A 23,078-nucleotide genomic window follows, 5' to 3' on the forward strand; every position below is an offset into this window, starting at 1 on the left:
CAGCAGTGTCACGCAGTCCGCCGCATGGATCAAAGGATCTATGGTTTTCCCTCTAGTCTTTCCCACGAGGCTTTCCCACGAGGCTTTCCCACAGGGCTGTCCCACGTGCACACGTGGTGGGAGTCGATCCTCGGCTTGAACGTCAGGCAGTGCAGGGAAAACAGGTTCCTCTGGAATGGACTGACACATCTGGGGGACTCTTGGAATGGTGGCACGACCCTGGAGTTCCTCTCGCCTTTCCTGTGGAGAGCGCCTCCTCTTGAGATGCGACGGGAACGCCGGGAATTCTTTCCATACGAAACAGGGAAAGGATCCCTCATCTCGAGCTAGGAGGCGGAAACGGGGCTCCCCTGGATGTGTGCGGGACACCACGTGCTTCCTCTCGAGTGCAGACGGGTATGTCGGGGAAGTTCTTGAGTTGCAGCAAGGGTGTGAAGGACCCTTTGGAAGTTCCAGTGGTTAGATGTGACTGGCCTCGAGAAGCCTCAGCGGAAATGGGCCTCATCTCGCCTGGAGGGCAAAACCTCCTGGATTTTCTCGAGTTGCGGCAGGTGCTCTCGACTTACGACGGGGACCTCAGGGACCCGCTCTGGTGGCCTCAGGAAAGGCCAGTCCCCATGCGAGTTCCTCTGGGGCCTCTCGGGATTCCTCTCCCGTCGATGCCGGGGACTAAGTCCTTGTGTGGAGTCGGGGCCGGAACCTGAGGATTCCTCTCCAGTGCTGACATGGATCTTGGGGTACTTCTGGAGTCTCCCCAGGGGAGTCAGTCCTCGTCTCGAATGCGGGCATGCACTTGCGCTTTCCTCCAGAGCGGTAGCAGCAGTGTCACGCAGTCCGCCGCGTGGATCAAAGGATCTATGGTTTTCCCTCGAGTCTTTCCCACGAGGCTTTCCCACGAGGCTTTCCCACAGGGCTGTCCCACGTGCACACGTGGTGGGAGTCGATCCTCGGCTTGAACGTCAAGGCAGTGCAGGGAAAACAGGTTCCTCTGGAATGGACTGACACATCTGGGGGACTCTTGGAATGGTGTCACGACCCTGGAGTTCCTCTCGCCTTTCCTGTGGAGAGCGCCTCCTCTTGAGATGCGACTGGAACGCCGGGAATTCTTTCCCTACGAAAAAGGGAAGGATCCCTCATCTCGAGCTAGGAGGCGGAAACGGGGCTCCCCTGGATGTGTGAGGGCCCCACGTGCTTCCTCTCGAGTGGAGACGGGTATGTCGGGGAACTTCTTGAGTTGCAGCAAGGGTGTGAAGGACCCTTTGGAAGTTCCAGCGGTTAGATGTGATTGGCCGCGAGAAGCCTCAGCGGAAATGGGCCTCATCTCGCCTGGAGGGCAAAACCTCCTGGATTTTCTCGAGTTGCGGCAGGTGCTCTCGACTTACGACGGGGACCTCAGGGACCCGCTCTGGTGGCCTCAGGAAAGGCCAGTCCCCATGCGAGTTCCTCGGGGGCCACTCGGGATTCCTCTCCCGTCGATGCCGGGGCCTAAGACCTTGTGTGGAGTCGGGGCCGGAACCTGAGGATTCCTCTCCAGTGCTGACATGGGTCTTGGGGTACTTCTGGAGTCTCCCCAGGGGAGTCAGTCCTCGTCTCGAATGCGGGCATGCACTTGCGCTTTCCTCCAGAGCGGTAGCAGCAGTATCACGCAGTCCGCCGCGTGGATCAAAGGATCTATGGTTTTCCCTCGAGTCTTTTCCACGAGGCTTTCCCACGAGGCTTTCCCACAGGGCTGTCCCACGTGCACACGTGGTGGGAGTCGATCCTCGGCTTGAACGTCAAGGCAGTGCAGGGAAAACAGGTTCCTCTGGATTGGACTGACACATCTGGGGGACTCTTGGAATGGTGGCACGACCCTGGAGTTCCTCTCGCCTTTCCTGTAGAGAGCGCCTCTTCTTGAGATGCGACGGGAACGCCGGGAATTCTTTCCCTACGAAACAGGGAAAGGATTCCTCATCTCGAGCTAGGAGGCGGAAACGGGGCTCCCCTGGATGTGTGCGGGACACCACGTGCTTCCTCTCGAGTGCAGACGGGTATGTCGGGGAAGTTCTTGAGTTGCAGCAAGGGTGTGAAGGACCCTTTGGAAGTTCCAGTGGTTAGATGTGATTGGCCTCGAGAAGCCTCAGCGGAAATGGGCCTCATCTCGCCTGGAGGGCAAAACCTCCTGGATTTTCTCGAGTTGCGGCAGGTGCTCTCGACTTACGACGGGGACCTCCGGGACCCGCTCTGGTGGCCTCAGGAAAGGCCAGTCCCCATGCGAGTTCCTCGGGGGCCACTCGGGATTCCTCTCCCGTCGATGCCGGGGACTAAGACCTTGTGTGGAGTCGGGGCCGGAACCTGAGGATTCCTCTCCAGTGCTGACATGGATCTTGGGGTACTTCTGGAGTCTCCCCAGGGGAGTCAGTCCTCGTCTCGAATGCGGGCATGCACTTGCGCTTTCCTCCAGAGGGGTAGCAGCAGTGTCACGCAGTCCGCCGCGTGGATCAAAGGATGTATGGTTTTCCCTCGAGTCTTTCCCACGAGGCTTTCCCACGAGGCTTTCCCACAGGGCTGTCCCACGTGCACACGTGGTGGGAGTCGATCCTCGGCTTGAACGTCAAGGCAGTGCAGGGAAAACAGGTTCCTCTGGAATGGACTGACACATCTGGGGGACTCTTGGAATCGTGGCACGACCCTGGAGTTCCTCTCGCCTTTCCTGTGGAGAGCGCCTCCTCTTGAGATGCGACGGGAACGCCGGGAATTCTTTCCCTACGAAACAGGGAAAGGATCCCTCATCTCGAGCTAGGAGGCGGAAACGGGGCTCCCCTGGATGAGTGCGGGACCCACGTGCTTCCTCTCGAGTGAAGACGGGTATGTCGGGGAACTTCTTGAGTTGCAGCAAGGGTGTGAAGGACCCTTTGGAAGTTCCAGTGGTTAGACGTGATTAGCCTCGAGAAGCCTCAGCGGAAATGGGCCTCATCTCGCCTGAAGGGCAAAACCGCCTGGATTTTCTCGAGTTGCGGCAGGTGCTCTCGACTTACGACGGGGACCTCAGGGACCCGCTCTGGTGGCCTCAGGAAAGGCCAGTCCCCATGCGAGTTCCTCGGGGGCCTCTCGGGATTCGTCTCCCGTCGATGCCGGGGACTAAGACCTTGTGTGGAGTCGGTGCCGGAACCTGAGGATTCCTCTCCAGTGCTGACATGGATCTTGGGGTACTTCTGGAGTCTCCCCAGGGGAGTCAGTCCTCGTCTCGAATGCGGGCATACACTTGCGCTTTCCTCCAGAGCGGTAGCAGCAGTGTCACGCAGTCCGCCGCGTGGAGCAAAGGATGTTTGGTTTTCCCTCGAGTCTTTCCCACGAGGCTTTCCCACGAGGCTTTCCCACAGGGCTGTCCCACGTGCACACGTGGTGGAAGTCGATCCTCGGCTTGAACGTCAAGGCAGTGCAGGGAAAACAGGTTCCTCTGGAATGGACTGACACATCTGGGGAACTCTTGGAATGGTGGCACGACCCTGGAGTTCCTCTCGCCTTTCCTGTGGAGAGCGCCTCCTCTTGAGATGCGACGGGAACGCCGGGAATTCTTTCCCTACGAAACAGGGAAAGGATCCCTCATCTCGAGCTAGGAGGCGGAAACGGGCTCCCCTGGATGTGTGCGGGACCCACGTGCTGCCTCTCGAGTGGAGACGGGTATGTCGGGGAACTTCTTGAGTTGCATCAAAGGGTGTGAAGGACCCTTTGGAAGTTTCAGTGGTTAGACGTGATTGGCCTTGAGAAGCCTCAGCGGAAATCGGCCTCATCTCGCCTGGAGGGGAAAACCTCCTGGATTTTCTCGAGTTGCGGCAGGTGCTCTCGACTTACGACGGGGACCTCAGGGACCCGCTCTGGTGGCCTCAGGAAAGGCCAGTCCCCATGCGAGTTCCTCGGGGGTCTCTCGGGATTGCTCTCCCGTCGATGCCGGGGCCTAAGACCTTGTGTGGAGTCGGGGCCAGAACCTGAGGATTCCTCTCCAGTGCTGATATGGATCTTGGGGTACTTCTGGAGTCTCCCCAGGGGAGTCAGTCCTCGTCTCGAATGCGGGCATGCACTTGCGCTTTCCTCCAGAGCGGTAGCAGCAGTGTCACGCAGTCCGCCGCGTGGATCAAAGGATCTATGGTTTTCCCTCGAGTCTTTCCCACGAGGCTTTCCCACGAGGCTTTCCCACAGGGCTGTCCCACGTGCACACGTGGTGGGAGTCGATCCTCGACTTAAACGTCAAGGCAGTGCAGGGAAAACAGGTTCCTCTGGAATGGACTGACACATCTGGGGGACTCTTGGAATGGTGGCACGACCCTGGAGTTCCTCTCGCCTTTCCTGTGGAGAGCGCCTCCTCTTGAGATGCGACGGGAACATCGGGAATTCTTTCCCTACGAAACAGGGAAAGGATCCCTCATCTCGAGCTAGGATGCGGAAACGGGGCTCCCCTGGATGTGTGCGGGACCCACGTGCTTCCTCTCGAGTGGAGACGGGTATGTCGGGGAACTTCTTGAGTTGCAGCAAGGGTGTGAAGGACCCTTTGGAAGTTCCAGTGGTTAGACGTGATTAGCCTCGAGAAGCCTCAGCGGAAATGGGCCTCATCGCGCCTGGAGGGCAAAACCTCCTGGATTTGCTCGAGTTGCGGCAGGTGCTCTCGACTTACGACGGGGACCTCAGGGACCCGCTCTGGTGGCCTCAGGAAAGGCCAGTCCCCATGCGAGTTCCTCGGGGGCCTCTCGGGATTCCTCTCCCGTCGATGCCGGGGCCTAAGACCTTGTGTGGAGTCGGGGCCGGAACCTGAGGATTCCTCTCCAGTGCTGACATGGATCTTGGGGTACTTCTGGAGTCTCCCCAGGGGAGTCAGTCCTCGTCTCGAATGCGGGCATGCACTTGCGCTTTCCTCCAGAGCGGTAGCAGCAGTGTCACGCAGTCCGCCGCGTGGATCAAAGGATGTATGGTTTTCCCTCGAGTCTTTCCCACGAGGCTTTTCCACGAGGCTTTCCCACAGGGCTGTCCCACGTGTACACGTGGTGGGAGTCGATCCTCGGCTTAAACGTCAAGGCAGTGCAGGGAAAACAGGTTCCTCTGGAATGGACTGACACATCTGGGGGACTCTTAGAATGGTGGCATGACCCTGGAGTTCCTCTCGCCTTTCCTGTGGAGAGCGCCTCCTCTTGAGATGCGACGGGAACGCCGGGAATTCTTTCCCTACGAAACAGGGAAAGGATCACTCATCTCGAGCTAGGAGGCAGAAACGGGGCTCCCCTGAATGTGTGAGGGACCCCACGTGCTTCCTCTCGAGTGTAGACGGGTATGTCGGGGAACTTCTTGAGTTGCAGCAAGGGTGTGAAGGACCCTTTGGAAGGTCCAGTGGTTAGATGTGATTGGCCTCGAGAAGCCTCACCGGAAATGGGCCTCATCTCGCCTGGAGGGCAAAACCTCCTGGATTTTATCGAGTTGCGGCAGGTGCTCTCGACTTACGACGGGGACCTCAGGGAACCGCTCTGGTGGCCTCAGGAAAGGCCAGTCCCCATGCGAGTTCCTCGGGGGCCTCTGGGGATTCCTCTCCCGTCGATGCCGGGGCCTAAGACCTTGTGTGGAGTCGGGGCCGGAACCTGAGTATTCCTCTCCAGTGCTGACATGGATCTTGGGGTACTTCTGGAGTCTCCCCAGGGGAGTCAGTCCTCGTCTCGAATGCGGGCATGCACTTGCGCTTTCCTCCAGAGCGGTAGCAGCAGTGTCACGCAGTCCGCCGCGTCGATCAAAGAATGTATGGTTTTCCCTCGAGTCTTTCCCACGAGGCTTTCCCACAGGGCTGTCCCACGTGCACACGTGGTGGGAGTCGATCCTCGGCTTGAACGACAAGGCAGTGCAGGGAAAACAGGTTCCTCTGGAATGGACTGACACATCTGGGGGACTCTTGGAATGGTGGCACGACCCTGGAGTTCCTCTCGCCTTTCCTGTGGAGAGCGCCTCCTCTTGAGATGCGACGGGAACGCCGGGAATTCTTTCCCTACGAAACAGGGAAAGGATCCCTCATCTCGAGCTAGGAGGCGGAAACGGGGCTCCCCTGGATGTGTGCGGGACCCACGTGCTTCCTCTCGAGTGGAGACGGGTATGTCGGGGAACTTCTTGAGTTGCAGCAAGGGTGTGAAGGACCCTTTGGAAGTTCCAGTGGTTAGACGTGATTAGCCTCGAGAAGCCTCAGCGGAAATGGGCCTCATCACGCCTGGAGGGCAAAACCTCCTGGATTTTCTCGAGTTGCGGCAGGTGCTCTCGACTTACGACGGGGACCTCAGGGACCCGCTCTGGTGGCCTCAGGAAAGGCCAGTCCCCATGCGAGTTCCTCGGTGGCGTCTCGGGATTCCTCTCCCGTCGATGCCGGGGCCTAAGACCTTGTGTGGAGTCGGGGCCGGAACCTGAGGATTCCTCTCCAGTGCTGACATGGATCTTGGGGTACTTCTGGAGTCTCCCCAGGGGAGTCAGTCCTCGTCTCGGATGCGGGCATGCACTTGCGCTTTCCTCCAGAGCGGTAGCAGCAGTGTCACGCAGTCCGCCGCGTGGACCAAAGGATCTATGGTTTTCCCTCGAGTCTTTCCCACGAGGCTTTCCCTCGAGGCTTTCCCACAGGGCTGTGCCACGTGCACACGTGGTGAGAGTCGATCCTCGGCTTGAACGTCAAGGCAGTGCAGGGAAAACAGGTTCCTCTGGAATGGACTGACACATCTGGGGGACTCTTGGAATGGTGGCACGACCCTGGAGTTCCTCTCGCCTTTCCTGTGGAGAGCGCCTCCTCTTGAGATGCGACGGGAACGCCGGGAATTCTTTCCCTACGAAACAGGGAAAGGATCCCTCATCTCGAGCTAGGAGGCGGAAACGGGGCTCCCCTGGATGTGCGCGGGACACCACGTGCTTCCTCTCGAGTGGAGACTGGTATGTCGGGGAACTTCTTGAGTTGCAGCAAGGGTGTGAAGGACCCTTTGGAAGTTCCAGTGGTTAGATGTGATTGGCCTCGAGAAGCCTCAGCGGAAATGGGCCTCATCTCGCCTGGATGGCAAAACCTCCTGGATTTTCTCGAGTTGCGGCAGGTGCTCTCGACTTACGACGGGGACCTCAGGGACCCGTTCTGGTGGCCTCAGGAAAGGCCAGTCCCCATGCGAGTTCCTCGGGGGCCTCTCGGGATTCCTCTCCGGTCGATGCCGGGGCCTAAGACCTTGTGTGGATTCGGGGCCGGAACCTGAGGATTCCTCTCCAGTGCTGACATGGAACTTGGGGTACTTCTGGAGTCTCCCCAGGGGAGTCAGTCCTCCTCTCGAATGCGGGCATGCACTTGTGCTTTCCTCCAGAGCGGTAGCAGCAGTGTCACGGACTCCGCCGCGTGGATCAAAGGATCTATGGTTTTCCCTCGAGTCTTTCCCACGAGGCTTTCCCACGAGGCTTTCCCACAGTGCTGTCCCACGTGCACACGTGGTGGGACTCGATCCTCGGCTTGAACGTCAAGGCAGTGCAGGGAAAACAGGTTCCTCTGGAATGGAATGACACATCTGGGGGACTCTTGGAATGGTGGCACTACCCTGGAGTTCCTCTCGCCTTTCCTGTGGAGAGCGCCTCCTCTTGAGATGCGACGGGAACGCCGGGAATTCTTTCCCTACGAAACAGGGAAAGGATCCCTCATCTCGAGCTAGGAGGCGGAAACGGGGCTCCCCTGGATGTGTGCGGGACCCACGTGCTTCCTCTCGAGTGGAGACGGGTATGTCGGGGAACTTCTTGAGTTTCAGCAATGGTGTGAAGGACCCTTTGGAAGTTCCAGTGGTTAGATGTGATTGGCCTCGAGAAGCCTCAGCGGAAATGGGCCTCATCTCGCCTGGAGGGCAAAACCTCCTGGATTTTCTCGAGTTGCGGCAGGTGCTCTCGACTTACGACGGGGACCTCAGGGACCCGCTCTGGTGGCCTCAGGAAAGGCCAGTCCCCATGCGAGTTCCTCGGGGGCCTCTCGGGATTCCTCTCCCGTCGATGCCGGGGCCTAAGACCTTGTGTGGAGTCGGGGCCGGAACCTGAGGATTCCTCTCCAGTGCTGACATGGATCTTGGGGTACTTCTGGAGTCTCCCCAGGGGAGTCAGTCCTCGTCTCGGATGCGGGCATGCACTTGCGCTTTCCTCCAGAGCGGTAGCAGCAGTGTCACGCAGTCCGCCGCGTGGACCAAAGGATCTATGGTTTTCCCTCGAGTCTTTCCCACGAGGCTTTCCCACGAGGCTTTCCCACAGGGCTGTCCCACGTGCACACGTGTTGGGAGTCGATCCTCGGCTTGAACGTCAAGGCAGTGCAGGGAAAACAGGTTCCTCTGGAATGGACTGACACATCTGGGGGACTCTTGGAATGGTGGCACGACCCTGGAGTTCCTCTCGCCTTTCCTGTGGAGAGCGCCTCCTCTTGAGATGCGACGGGAACGCCGGGAATTCTTTCCCTACGAAACAGGGAAAGGATCCCTCATCTCGAGCTAGGAGGCGGAAACGGGGCTCCCCTGGATGTGTGCGGGACCCCACGTGCTTCCTCTCGGGTGCAGACGGGTATGTCGGGGAACTTCTTGAGTTGCAGCAATGGTGTGAAGGACCCTTTGGAAGTTCCAGTGGTTAGATGTGATTGGCCTCGAGAAGCCTCACCGGAAATGGGCCTCATCTCGCCTGGAGGGCAAAACCTCCTGGATTTTCTCGAGTTGCGGCAAGTGCTCTCGACTTACGACGGGGACCTCAGGGACCCGCTCTGGTGGCCTCAGGAAAGGCCAGTCCCCATGCGACTTCCACGGGGGCCTCTCGGGATTCCTCTCTTGTCGATGCCGGTGCCTAAGACCTTGTGTGGAGTCGGGGCCGGAACCTGAGGATTCCTCTCCAGTGCTGACATGGATCTTGGGGTACTTCTGGAGTCTCCCCAGGGGAGTCAGTCCTAGTCTCGAATGCGGGCATGCACTTGCGCTTTCCTCCAGAGCAGTAGCAGCAGTGTCACGCAGTCCGCCGCGTGGATCAAAGGATCTATGGTTTTCCCTCGAGTCTTTCCCAGGAGGCTTTCCCACGAGGCTTTCCCACAGGGCTGTCCCACGTGCACACGTGGTGGGAGTCGATCCTCGGCTTGAACGTCAAGGCAGTGCAGGGAAAACAGGTTCCTCTGGAATGGACTGACACATCTGGGGGACTCTTGGAATGGTGGCACGACCCTGGAGTTCCTCTCGCCTTTCCTGTGGAGAGCGCCTCCTCTTGAGATGCAACGGGAACGCCGGGAATTCTTTCCCTACGAAACAGGGAAAGGATCCCTCATCTCGAGCTAGGAGGCGGAAACGGGGCTCCCCTGGATGTGTGCGGGATACCACGTGCTTCCCCTCGAGTGGAGACTGGTATGTCGGGGAACTTCTTGAGTTGCAGCAATGGTGTGAAGGACCCTTTGGAAGTTCCAGTGGTTAGATGTGATTGGCCTCGAGAAGCCTCAGCGGAAATGGGCCTCATCTCGCCTGGAGGGCAAAACCTCCTGGATTTTCTCGAGTTGCCGCAGGTGCTCTCGACTTACGACGGGGACCTCAGGGACCCGCTCTGGTGGCCTCAGGAAAGGCCAGTCCCCATGCGAGTTCCTCGGGGGCCTCTCGGGATTCCTCTCCCGTCGATGCCGGGGCCTAAGACCTTGTGTGGAGTCGGGGCCGGAACCTGAGGATTCCTCTCCAGTGCTGACATGGATCTTGGGGTACTTCTGGAGTCTCCCCAGGGGAGTCAGTCGTCGCCTCGAATGCGGGCATGCACTTGCGCTTTCCTTCAGAGCGGTAGCAGCAGTGTCACGCAGTCCGCCGCGTGGATCAAAGGATGTATGGTTTTCCCTCGAGTCTTTCCCACGAGGCTTTCCCACGAGGCTTTCCCACAGGGCTGTCCCACGTGCACACGTGGTGGGAGTCGATCCTCGCCTGAATGTCAAGGCAGTGCAGGGAAAACAGGTTCCTCTGGAATGGACTGACACATCTGGGGGACTCTTGGAATGGTGGCACGACCCTGGAGTTCCTCTCGCCTTTCCTGTGGAGAGCGCCTCCTCTTGAGATGCGACGGGAACGCCGGGAATTCTTTCCCTACGAAACAGGGAAAGGATCCCTCATCTCGAGCTAGGAAGCGGAAACGGGGCTCCCCTGGATGTGTGCGGGACCCCACGTGCTTCCTCTCGAGTGGAGACGGGTATGTCGGGGAACTTCTTCAGTTGCAGCAAGGGTGTGAAGGACCCTTTGGAAGTTCCAGTGGTTAGACGTGATTGGCCTCGAGAAGCCTCAGCGGAAATGGGCCTCATCTCGCCTGGAGGGCAAAACCTCCTGGATTTTCTCGAGTTGCGGCAGGTGCTCTCGACTTACGACGGGGACCTCAGGGACCCGCTCTGGTGGCCTCAGGAAAGGCCAGTCCCCATGCGAGTTCCTCGGGGGCCTCTGGGGATTCCTCTCCCGTCGATGCCGGGGCCTAAGACCTTGTGTGGAGTCGGGGCCGGAACCTGAGGATTCCTCTCCAGTGCTGACATGGATCTTGGGGTACTTCTGGAGTCTCCCCAGGGGAGTCAGTCCTCGTCTCGAATGCGGGCATGCACTTGCGCTTTCCTCCAGAGCGGTAGCAGCAGTGTCACGCAGTCCGCCGCGTGGATCAAAGGATCTATGGTTTTCCCTCGAGTCTTTCCCACGAGGCTTTCCCACCAGGCTTTCCCACAGGGCTGTCCCACGTGCACACGTGGTGGGACTCGATCCTCGGCTTGAACGTCAAGGCAGTGCAGGGAAAACAGGTTCCTCTGGAATGGACTGACACATCTGGGGGACTCTTGGAATGGTGGCACGACCCTGGAATTCCTCTCGCCTTTCCTGTGGAGAGTGCCTCCTCTTGAGATGCGACGGGAACGCCGGGAATTCTTTCCCTACGAAACAGGGAAAGGATCCCTCATCTCGAGCTAGGAGGCGGAAACGGGGCTCCCCTGGATGTGTGCGGGACCCCACGTGCTTCCTCTCGAGTGGAGACGGGTATGTCGGGGAACTTCTTGAGTTGCAGCAATGGTGTGAAGGACCCTTTGGAAGTTCCAGTGGTTAGATGTGATTGGCCTCGAGAAGCCTCAGCGGAAATGGGCCTCATCTCGCCTGGAGGGCAAAACCTCCTGGATTTTCTCGAGTTGCGGCAGGTGCTCTCGACTTACGACGGGGACCTCAGGGACCCGCTCTGGTGGCCTCAGGAAAGGCCAGTCCCTATGCGAGTTCCTCGGGGGCCTCTCGGGATTCCTCTCCCGTCGATGCCAGGGCCTAAGACCTTGTGTGTAGTCGGGGCCGGAACCTGAGGATTCCTCTCCAGTGCTGACATGGATCTTGGGGTACTTCGGGAGTCTCCCCAGGGGAGTCAGTCCTCGTCTCGAATGCGGGCATGCACTTGCGCTTTCCTCCAGAGCGGTAGCAGCAGTGTCACGCAGTCCGCCGCGTGGATCAAAGGATCTATGGTTTTCCCTCGAGTCTTTCCCACGAGGCTTTCCACGAGGCTTTCCCACAGGGCTGTCCCACGTGCACACGTGGTGGTAGTCGATCCTCGGCTTGAACGTCAAGGCAGTGCAGGGAAAACAGGTTCCTCTGGAATGGACTGACACATCTGGGGGACTCTTGGAATGGTGGCACGACCCTGGAGTTCCTCTCGCCTTTCCTGTGGAGAGCGCCTCCTCTTGAGATGCGACGGGAACGCCGGGAATTCTTTCCCTACGAAACAGGGAAAGGATCCCTCATCTCGAGCTAGGAGGCGGAAACGGGGCTCCCCTGGATGTGTGCGGGACCCCACGTGCTTCCTCTCGAGTGGAGACGGGTATGTCGGGGAACTTCTTGAGTTGCAGCAAGGGTGTGAAGGACCCTTTGGAAGTTCCAGTGGTTAGACGTGATTGGCCTCGAGAAGCCTCAGCGGAAATGGGCCTCATCTCGCCTGGAGGGCAAAAACTCCTGGATATTCTCGAGTTGCGGCAGGTGCTCTCGACTTACGACGGGGACCTCTGGGACCCGCTCTGGTGGCCTCAGGAAAGGCCAGTCCCCATGCGAGTTCCTCGGGGGCCTCTCGGGATTCCTCTCCCATCGAGGCCGGGGCCTAAGACCTTGTGTGGAGTCGGGGCCGGAACATGAGGATTCCTCTCCAGTGCTGACATGGATCTTGGCGTACTTCTGGAGTCTCCCCAGGGGAGTCAGTCCTCGTCTCGAATGCCGGCATGCACTTGCGCTTTCCTCCAGAGCGGTAGCAGCAGTGTCACGCAGTCCGCCGCGTGGATCAAAGGATCTATGGTTTTCCCTCGAGTCTTTCCCACGAGGCTTTCCCACCAGGCTTTCCCACAGGGCTGTCCCACGTGCACACGTGGTGGGACTCGATCCTCGGCTTGAACGTCAAGGCAGTGCAGGGAAAACAGGTTCCTCTGGAATGGACTGACACATCTGGGGGACTCTTGGAATGGTGGCACGACCCTGGAATTCCTCTCGCCTTTCCTGTGGAGAGTGCCTCCTCTTGAGATGCGACGGGAACGCCGGGAATTCTTTCCCTACGAAACAGGGAAAGGATCCCTCATCTCGAGCTAGGAGGCGGAAACGGGGCTCCCCTGGATGTGTGCGGGACCCCACGTGCTTCCTCTCGAGTGGAGACGGGTATGTCGGGGAACTTCTTGAGTTGCAGCAATGGTGTGAAGGACCCTTTGGAAGTTCCAGTGGTTAGATGTGATTGGCCTCGAGAAGCCTCAGCGGAAATGGGCCTCATCTCGCCTGGAGGGCAAAACCTCCTGGATTTTCTCGAGTTGCGGCAGGTGCTCTCGACTTACGACGGGGACCTCAGGGACCCGCTCTGGTGGCCTCAGGAAAGGCCAGTCCCTATGCGAGTTCCTCGGGGGCCTCTCGGGATTCCTCTCCCGTCGATGCCAGGGCCTAAGACCTTGTGTGTAGTCGGGGCCGGAACCTGAGGATTCCTCTCCAGTGCTGACATGGATCTTGGGGTACTTCGGGAGTCTCCCCAGGGGAGTCAGTCCTCGTCTCGAATGCGGGCATGCACTTGCGCTTTCCTCCAGAGCGGTAGCAGCAGTGTCACGCAGTCCGCCGCGTGGATCAAAGGATCTATGGTTTTCCCTCGAGTCTTTCCCACGAGGCTTTCCCACGAGGCTTTCCCACAGGGCTGTCCCACGTGCACACGTGGTGGGACTCGATCCTCGGCTTGAACGTCAAGGCAGTGCAGGGAAAACAGGTTCCTCTGGAATGGACTGACACATCTGGGGGACTCTTGGAATGGTGGCACGACCCTGGAGTTCCTCTCGCCTTTCCTGTGGAGAGCGCCTCCTCTTGAGATGCAACGGGAACGCCGGGAATTCTTTCCCTACGAAACAGGGAAAGGATCCTTCATCTCGAGCTAGGAGGCGGAAACGGGGCTCCCCTGGATGTGTGCGGGATACCACGTGCTTCCCCTCGAGTGGAGACTGGTATGTCGGGGAACTTCTTGAGTTGCAGCAAGGGTGTGAAGGACCCTTTGGAAGTTCCAGTGGTTAGATGTGATTGGCCTCGAGAAGCCTCAGCGGAAATGGGCCTCATCTCGCCTGGAGGGCAAAACCTCCTGGATTTTCTCGAGTTGCGGCAGGTGCTCTCGACTTACGACGGGGACCTCAGGGACCCGCTCTGGTGGCCTCAGGAAAGGCCAGTCCCCAGGCGAGTTCCTCGGGGGCCTCTCGGGATTCCTCTCCCGTCGATGCCGGGGCCTAAGACCTTGTGTGGAGTCGGGGCCGGAACCTGAGGATTCCTCTCCAGTGCTGACATGGATCTTGGGGTACTTCTGGAGTCTCCCCAGGGGAGTCAGTCCTCGCCTCGAATGCGGGCATGCACTTGCGCTTTCCTCCAGAGCGGTAGCAGCAGTGTCACGCAGTCCGCCGCGTGGATCGAAGGATGTATGGTTTTCCCTCGAGTCTTTCCCACGAGGCTTTCCCACGAGGCTTTCCCACAGGGCTGTCCCACGTGCACACGTGGTGGGAGTCGATCCTCGGCTTGAACGTCAAGGCAGTGCAGGGAAAACAGGTTCCTCTGGAATGGACTGACACATCTGGGGGACTCTTGGAATGGTGGCACGACCCTGGAGTTCCTCTCCCCTTTCCTGTGGAGAGTGCCTCGTTTTGAGATGGACGGGAACGCCGGGAAATCTTTCCCTACGAAACAGGGAAAGGATCCCTCATCTTGAGCTAGGAGGCGGAAACGGGGCTCCCCTGGATGTGTGCGGGACCCCATGTGCTTCCTCTCAAGTGGAGACGGGTATGTCGGGGAACTTCTTGAGTTGCAGCAAGGGTGTGAAGGACCCTTTGGAAGTTCCAGTGGTTAGATGTGATTAGCCTCGAGAAGCCTCAGCGGAAATGGGCCTCATCTCGCCTGGAGGGCAAAACCTCCTGGATTTTCTCGAGTTGCGGCAAGTGCTCTCGACTTACGACGGGGACCTCAGGGACCCGCTCTGGTGGCCTCAGGAAAGGCCAGTCCCCATGTGAGTTCCTCGGGGGCCTCTCGGGATTCCTCTCCCGTCGATGCCGGGGCCTACGACCTTGTGTGGATTCGGGGCCGGAACCTGAGGATTCCTCTCCAGTGCTGACATGGATCTTGGGGTACTTCTGGAGTCTCCCCAGGGGAGTCAGTCCTCGTCTCGAATGCGGGCATGCACTTGCGCTTTCCTCCAGAGCAGTAGCTGCAGTGTCATCCAGTCCGCCGCGTGGATCAAAGGATCTATGGTTTTCCCTCGAGTCTTTCCCACCAGGCTTTCCCACGAGGCTTTCCCACAGGGCTGTCCCACGTGCACACGTGGTGGGAGTCGATCCTCGGCTTGAACGTCAAGGCAGTGCGGGGAAAACAGGTTCCCCTGGAATGGACTGACACATCTGGGGGACTCTTGGAATGGTGGCACGACCCTGGAGTTCCTCTCGCCTTTCCTGTGGAGAGCGCCTCCTCTTGAGATGCGACGGGAACGCCGGGAATTCTTTCCCTACGAAACAGGGAAAGGATCCCTCATCTCGAGCTAGGAGGCGGAAACGGAGCTCCCCTGGATGTGTGCGGGACCCCACGTGCTTCCTCTCGAGTGGAGACGGGTATGTTGGGGAACTTCTTGAGTTGCAGCAAGGGTGTGAAGGACCCTTTGGAAGTTCCATTGGTTAGATGTGATTAGCCTCGAGAAGCCTCAGCGGAAATGGGCCTCATCTCGCCTGGAGGGCAAAACCTCCTGGATTTTCTCGAGTTGCGGCAGGTGCTCTCGACTTATGACGGGGACCTCAGGGACTCGCTCTGGTGGCCTCAGGAAAGGCCAGTCCCCATGCGAGTTCCTCTGGGGCCTCCTGGGAGTTCCTCTCCCGTCGATGCCGGGGCCTAAGACCTTGTGTGGAGTCGGGGCCGGAACCTGAAGATTCCTCTCCAGTGCTGACATGGATCTTGGGGTACTTCTGGAGTCTCCCCAGGGGAGTCAGTCCTCGTCTCCAATGCGGGCATGCACTTGCGCTTTCCTCCAGAGCGGTAGCAGCAGTGTCACACAGTCCGCCGCATGGATCAAAGGATCTATGGTTTTCCCTCGAGACTTTCCCAGGAGGCTTTCCAACGGGGCTTTCCCTCAGGGCTGTCCCACATGCACACGTGGTGGGAGTCGATCCTCGGCTTGAACGTCAAGGCAGTGCAGGGAAAACAGGTGCCTCTGGAATGGACTGACACATCTAGGGACTTTTGGTATGGTGGCACGACCCTGGAGTTCCTCTCGCCTTTCCTGTGGAGAGCGCCTCCTCTTGATATGCGACGGGAACGCCGGGAATTCTTTCCCTACGAAACAAGGAAAGGATCCTTCATCTTGAGCTAGGAGGCGGAAACGGGGCTCCCCTGGATGTGTGCGGGACCCCACGTGCTTCCTCTAGAGTGGAGACGGGTATGTCGGGGAACTTCTTGAGTTGCAGCAAGGGTGTGAAGGACCCTTTGGAAGTTCCAGTGGTTAGATGTGATTAGCCTCGAGAAGCCTCAGCGGAAATGGGCCTCATCTCGCCTGGAGGGCAAAACCTCCTGGATTTTCTCGAGTTGCGGCAGGTGCTCTCGACTTACGACGGGGACCTCAGGGACCCGCTCTGGTGGCCTCAGGAAAGACCAGTCCCCATGCGAGTTCCTCGGGGGCCTCTCTGGATTCCTCTCCCGTCGATGCCGGGTCCTAAGACCTTGTGTGGAGTCGTGGCCGGAACCTGAGGATTCCTCTCCAGTGCTGACATGGATCTTGGTGTACTTCTGGAGTCTCCCCAGGGGAGTCATTCCTCGTCTCGAATGCCGGCATGCACTTGCGCTTTCCTCCAGAGCGGTAGCAGCAGTGTCACGCAGTCTGCCGCGTGGAACAAAGGATCTATGGTTTTCCCTCGAGTCTTTCCCACGAGGCTTTCCCACGAGGCTTTCCCACAGGGCTGTCCCACGTGCACACGTGGTGGGAGTCGATCCTCGGCTTGAATGTCAAGGCAGTGCAGGGAAAACAGGTTCCTCTGGAATGGACTGACACATCTGGGGGACTCTTGGAATGGTGTCACGACCCTGGAGTTCCTCTCGCCTTTCCTGTGGAGAGCGCCTTCTCTTGAGATGCGACGGGAACGCCGGGAATTCTTTCCCTATGAAACAGGGAAAGGATCCCTCATCTCGAGCTAGGAGGCGGAAACGGGGCTCCCCTGGATGTGTGCGGGACCCCACGTGCTTCCTCTCGAGTGGAGAGAGGAATGTCGGGAACTTCTTGTGTTGCAGCAAGGGTGTGAAGGACCCTTTGGAAGTTCCAGTGGTTAGACGTGATTGGCCTCGAGAAGCCTCAGCGGAAATGGGCCTCATCTCGCCTGGAGGGCAAACCCTCCTGGATTTTCTCGAGTTGCGGCAGGTGCTCTCGACTTATGACGGGGACCTCAGGGACCCGCTCTGGTGGCCTCAGGAAAGGCCAGTCCCCATGCGAGTTCCTCGGGGGCCTCTCGGGATTCCTCTCCCGTCGATGCCGGGGCCTAAGACCTTGTGTGGAGTCGGGGCCGGAACCTGAGGATTCCTCTCCAGTGCTGACATGGATCTTGGGGTACTTCTGGAGTCTCCCCAGGGGAGTCAGTCCTCGTCTCGAATGCGGGCATGCACTTGCGCTTTCCTCCAGAGCGGTAGCAGCAGTGTCACGCAGTTCGCCGCGTGGATCAAAGGATCTATGGTTTTCCCTCGAGTCTTTCCCACGAGGCTTTCCCACGAGGCTTTCCCACAGGGCTGTCCCACGTGCACACGTGGTGGGAGTCGATCCTCGGCTTGAACGTCAAGGCAGTGCAGGGAAAACAGGTTCCTCTGGAATGGACTGACACATCTGGGGGACTCTTGGAATGGTGGCTCGACCCTGGAGTTCCTCTCCCCTTTCCTGTGGAGAGTGCCTCGTTTTGAGATGGACGGGAACGCCGGGAAATCTTTCCCTACGAAACAGGGAAAGGATCCCTCATCTCGAGCTAGGAGGGGGAAACGGGGCTCCCCTGGATGTGTGCGGGACCCCATGTGCTTCCTCTCAAGTGGAGACGTGTATGTCGGGGAACTTCTTGAGTTGCAGCAAGGGTGTGAAGGACCCTTTGGAAGTTCCAGTGGTTAGATGTGATTAGCCTCGAGAAGCCTCAGCGGAAATGGGCCTCATCTCGCCTGGAGGGCAAAACCTCCTGGATTTTCTCGAGTTGCGGCAGGTGCTCTCGACTTACGACGGGGACCTCAGGGACCCGCTCTGGTGGTCTCAGGAAAGGCCAGTCCCCATGCGAGTTCCTCGAGGGCCTCTTGGGATTCCTCTCCTGTCGATGCCGGGGCCTAAGACCTTGTGTGGAGTAGGGGCCGGAACCTGAGGATTCCTCTCCAGTGCTGACATGGATCTTGGGGTACTTCTGGAGTCTCCCCAGGGGAGTCAGTCCTCGTCTCGAATGCGGGCATGCACTTGCGCTTTCCTCCAGAGCGGTAGCAGCAGTGTCACGCAGTCCGCCGCGTGGATCAAAGGATCTATGGTTTTCCCTCGAGTCTTTCCCACGAGGCTTTCCCACGGGGCTTTCCCAGAGGGCTGTCCCACGTGCATACGTGGTGGGAGTCGATCCTCGGCTTGAACGTCAAGGCAGTGCAGGGAAAACAGGTTCCTCTGGAATGGACTGACACATCTGGGGGACTCTTGGAATGGTGGCACGACCCTGGAGTTCCTCTCGCCTTTCCTGTGGAGAGCGCCTCCTCTTGAGATGCGACGGGAACGCCGGGAATTCTTTCCCTACGAAACAGGGAAAGGATCGTTCATTTCGAGCTAGGAGTCGGAAACGGGGCTCCTCTGGATGTGTGCGGGAGCCTCGTGCTTCCACTCGAGTGGAGACGGGTATGTCGCGGAACTGCTTGAGTTGCAGCAAGGGTGTGAAGGACCCTTTGGAAGTTTCAGTGGTTAGATGTGATTAGCCTCGAGAAGCCTCAGCGGAAATGGGCCTCATCTCGCCTGGAGGTCAAAACCTCGTGGAATTTCTCGAGTTGCGGCAGGTGCTCTCAACTTACGACGGGGACCTCAGGGACCCGCTCTGGTGGCCTCAGGAAAGGCCAGTCCCCTTGAGAGTTCTTCGGGGGCCTCTCGGGATTCCTCTCCCGTCGATTCCGGGGCCTAAGACCTTGTGTGGAGTCGAGGCCGGAACCTGAGGATTCCTCTCCAGTGCTGACATGGATCTTGGGGTACTTCTGGAGTCTCCCCAGGGGAGTCAGTCCTCCTCTCAAATGCGGGCATGCACTTGTGCTTTCCTCCAGAGCGGTGGCAGCAGTGTCACGCAGTCCGCCGCGTGGATCAAATGATCAATGGTTTTCCCTCGAGTCTTTCCCACGAGGCTTTCCCACGAGGCTTTCCCACAGGGCTGTCCCACGTGCACACGTGGTGGGAGTCGATCCTCGGCTTGAACGTCAAGGCAGTGCAGGGAAAACAGGTTCCTCTGGAATATACTGACACATATGGGGGATTCGTGGAATGGTGGCACGACCCTGGAGTTCCTCTCGCCTTTCCTGAGGAGAGCGCCTCCTCTTGAGATGCGACGGGAACGCCGGCAATCTTTCCCTACGAAACAGGGAAAGGATCCCTCATCTCGAGCTAGGAGGCGAAAACGTGGCTCCCCTGGATGTGTGCGGGACCCTCGTGCTTCCTCTCGAGTGGAGACGGGTATGTCGGGGAACTTCTTGAGTTGCAGCAAGGGTGTGAAGGACCCTTTGAAAGTTCCAGTGTTTAGATGTGATTAGCCTCGAGAAGCCTCAGCGGAACTGGGCCTCATTTCGGCTGGAGGGCAAAACCTCCTGGATTTTCTCGAGTTGCGGCAGGTGCTCTCGACTTACGACGGGGACCTCAGGGACCCGCTCTGGTGGCCTCAGGAAAGGCCAGTCCCCATGAGAGTTCCTCGGGGGCCTCTCGGGATTCCTCTCCCGTCGATGCCGGGGCCTAAGACCTTGTGAGGAGTCGGGGCCGGAACCTGAGGATTCCTCTCCAGTGCTGACATGGATCTTGGGGTACTTCTGGAGTCTCCCCAGGGGAGTCAGTCCTCGTCTCGAATGCGGGCATGCACTTGCGCTTTCCTCCAGAGCGGTAGCAGCAGTGTCACGCAGTCCGCCGCGTAGATCAAAGGATCTATGGTTTTCCCTCGAGTCTTTCCCACGAGGCTTTCCCACGAGGCTTTCCCACAGGGCTGTCCCACGTGCACACGTGGTGGGAGTCGATCCTCGGCTTGAACGTCAAGGCAGTGCGGGGAAAACAGGTTCCTCTGGAATGGACTGACCCATCCGGGGGACTCTTGGAATGGTGGCACGACCCTGGAGTTCCTCTCGCCTTTCCTGTGGAGAGCGCCTCCTCTTGAGATGCGACGGGAACGCCGGGAATTCTTTCCCTACGAAACAGGGAAAGGATCCCTCATCTCGAGCTAGGAGGCGGAAACGGGGCTCCCCTGGATGTGTGCGGGACCCCACGTGCTTCCTCTCGAGCGGAGACGGGTATGTCGCGGAACTGCTTGAGTTGCAGCAAGGGTGTGAAGGACCCTTTGGAAGTTCCAGTGGTTAGATGTGATTAGCCTCGAGAAGCCTCAGCGGAAATGGGCCTCATTTCGCCTGGGGGGCAAAACCTCCTGGATTTTCTCGAGTTGCGGCAGGTGCTCTCGACTTACGACGGGGACCTCAGGGACCCGCTCTGGTGGCCTCAGGAAAGGCCAGTCCCCATGCGAGTTCCTCGAGGGCCTCTTGGGATTCCTCTCCTGTCGATGCCGGGGCCAAAGACCTTGTGTGGAGTCGGGGCCGGAACCTGAGGATTCCTCTCCAGTGCTGACATGGATCTTGGGGTATTTCTGGAGTCTCCCCAGGGGAGTCAGTCCTCATCTCGAATGCGGGCATGCACTTGCGCTTTCCTCCAGAGCGGTAGCAGCAGTGTCACGCAGTCCGCCGCGTGGATCAAATGATCTATGGTTTTCCCTCGAGTCTTTCCCACGAGGCTTTCCCACGAGGCTTTCCCACAGGGCTGTCCCACGTGCACACGTGGTGGGAGTCGATCCTCGGCTTGAACGTCAAGGCAGTGCAGGGAAAACAGGTTCCTCTGGAATATACTGACACATATGGGGGATTCGTGGAATGGTGGCACGACCCTGGAGTTCCGCTCGCCTTTCCTGTGGAGAGCGCCTCCTCTTGAGATGCGACGGGAACGCCGGGAATCTTTCCCTAAGAAACAGGGAAAGGATCCCTCATCTCGAGCTAGGAGGCGGAAACGGGGCTCCCCTGGATGTGTGCGGGACCATCGTGCTTCCTCTCGAGTGGAGACGGGTATGTCGGGGAACTTCTTGAGTTGCAGCAAGGGTGTGAAGGACCCTTTGAAAGTTCCAGTGGTTAGATGTGATTAGCCTCGAGAAGCCTCAGCGGAACTGGGCCTCATTTCGGCTGGAGGGCAAAACCTCCTGGATTTTCTCGAGTTGCGGCAGGTGCTCTCGACTTACGACGGGGACCTCAGGGACCCGCTCTGGTGGCCTCAGGAAAGGCCAGTCCCCATGCGAGTTCCTCGGGGGCCTCTCGGGATTCCTCTCCCTTCGATGCCGGGGCCTAAAACCTTGTGTGGAGTCGGGGCCGGAACCTGAGGATTCCTCTCCAGTGCTGACATGGATCTTGGGGTAATTCTGGAGTCTCCCCAGGGGAGTCAGTCCTCGTCTCGAATGCGGGCATGCACTTGCGCTTTCCTCCAGAGCGGTAGCAGCAGTGTCACGCAGTCCGCCGCTTGGATCAAAGGATGTATGGTTTTCCCTCGAGTCTTTCCCACGAGGCTTTCCCACGAGGCTTTCCCACAGGGCTGTCCCACATGCACACGTGGTGGGAGTCGATCCTCGGCTTGAACGTCAAGACAGTACAGGGAAAACAGGTTCCTCTGGAATGGACTGACACATCTAGGGTCTTTTGGTATGGTGGCACGACCCTGGAGTTCCTCTCGCCTTTCCTGTGGAGAGCGCCTCCTCTTGATATGCGACGGGAAAGCCGGGAATTCTTTCCCTACGAAACAAGGAAAGGATCCTTCATCTTGAGCTAGGAGGCGGAAACGGGGCTCCCCTGGATGTGTGCGGGACCCCACGTGCTTCCTCTCGAGTGGAGAGAGGAATGTCGGGAACTTCTTGTGTTGCAGCAAGGGTGTGAAGGACCCTTTGGAAGTTCCAGTGGTTAGACGTGATTGGCCTCGAGAAGCCTCAGCGGAAATGGGCCTCATCTCGCCTGGAGGGCAAAACCTCCTGGATTTTCTCGAGTTGCGGCAGGTGCTCTCGACTTACGACGGGGACCTCAGGGACCCGCTCTGGTGGCCTCAGGAAAGGCCAGTCCCCATGCGAGTTCCTCGGGGGCCTCTCGGGATTCCTCTCCCGTCGATGCCGGGGCCTAAGACCTTGTGTGGAGTCGGGGCCGGAACCTGAGGATTCCTCTCCAGTGCTGACATGGATCTTGGGGTACTTCTGGAGTCTCCCCAGGGGAGTCAGTCCTCGTCTCGAATGCGGGCATGCACTTGCGCTTTCCTCCAGAGCGGTAGCAGCAGTGTCACACAGTCCGCCGCGTGGATCAAAAGATCTATGGTTTTCCATCGAGTCTTTCCCACGAGGCTTTCCCACGGGGCTTTCCCAGAGGGCTGTCCCACGTGCATACGTGGTGGGAGTCGATCCTCGGCTTGAACGTCAAGGCAGTGCAGGGAAAACAGGTTCCTCTGGAATGGACTGACACATCTGGGGGACTCTTGGAATGGTGGCACGACCCTGGAGTTCCTCTCGCCTTTCCTGTGGAGAGCGCCTCCTCTTGAGATGCGACGGGAACGCCGGGCATTCTTTCCCTACGAAACAGGGAAAGGATCGTTCATTTCGAGCTAGGAGTCGGAAACGGGGCTCCTCTGGATGTGTGCGGGAGCCTCGTGCTTCCACTCGTGTGGAGACGGGTATGTCGCGGAACTGCTTGAGTTGCAGCAAGGGTGTGAAGGACCCTTTGGAAGTTTCAGTGGTTAGATGTGATTAGCCTCGAGAAGCCTCAGCGGAAATGGGCCTCATCTCGCCTGGAGGTCAAAACCTCGTGGAATTTCTCGAGTTGCGGCAGGTGCTCTCAACTTACGACGGGGACCTCAGGGACCCGCTCTGGTGGCCTCAGGAAAGGCCAGTCCCCTTGAGAGTTCTTCGGGGGCCTCTCGGGATTCCTCTCCCGTCGATTCCGGGGCCTAAGACCTTGTGTGGAGTCGAGGCCGGAACCTGAGGATTCCTCTCCAGTGCTGACATGGATCTTGGGGTACTTCTGGAGTCTCCCCAGGGGAGTCAGTCCTCCTCTCAAATACGGGCATGAACTTGCGCTTTCCTCCAGAGCGGTGGCAGCAGTGTCACGCAGTCCGCCGCGTGGATCAAATGATCAATGGTTTTCCCTCGAGTCTTTCCCACGAGGCTTTCCCACGAGGCTTTCCCACAGGGCTGTCCCACGTGCACACGTGGTGGGAGTCGATCCTCGGCTTGAACGTCAAGGCAGTGCAGGGAAAACAGGTTCCTTTGGAATATACTGACACATAAGGGGGATTCGTGGAAT

This window comes from Ovis canadensis, chromosome 18 (assembly GCF_042477335.2).
Source record: "Ovis canadensis isolate MfBH-ARS-UI-01 breed Bighorn chromosome 18, ARS-UI_OviCan_v2, whole genome shotgun sequence".
In the NCBI taxonomy this organism is placed as follows: domain Eukaryota; kingdom Metazoa; phylum Chordata; class Mammalia; order Artiodactyla; family Bovidae; genus Ovis; species Ovis canadensis.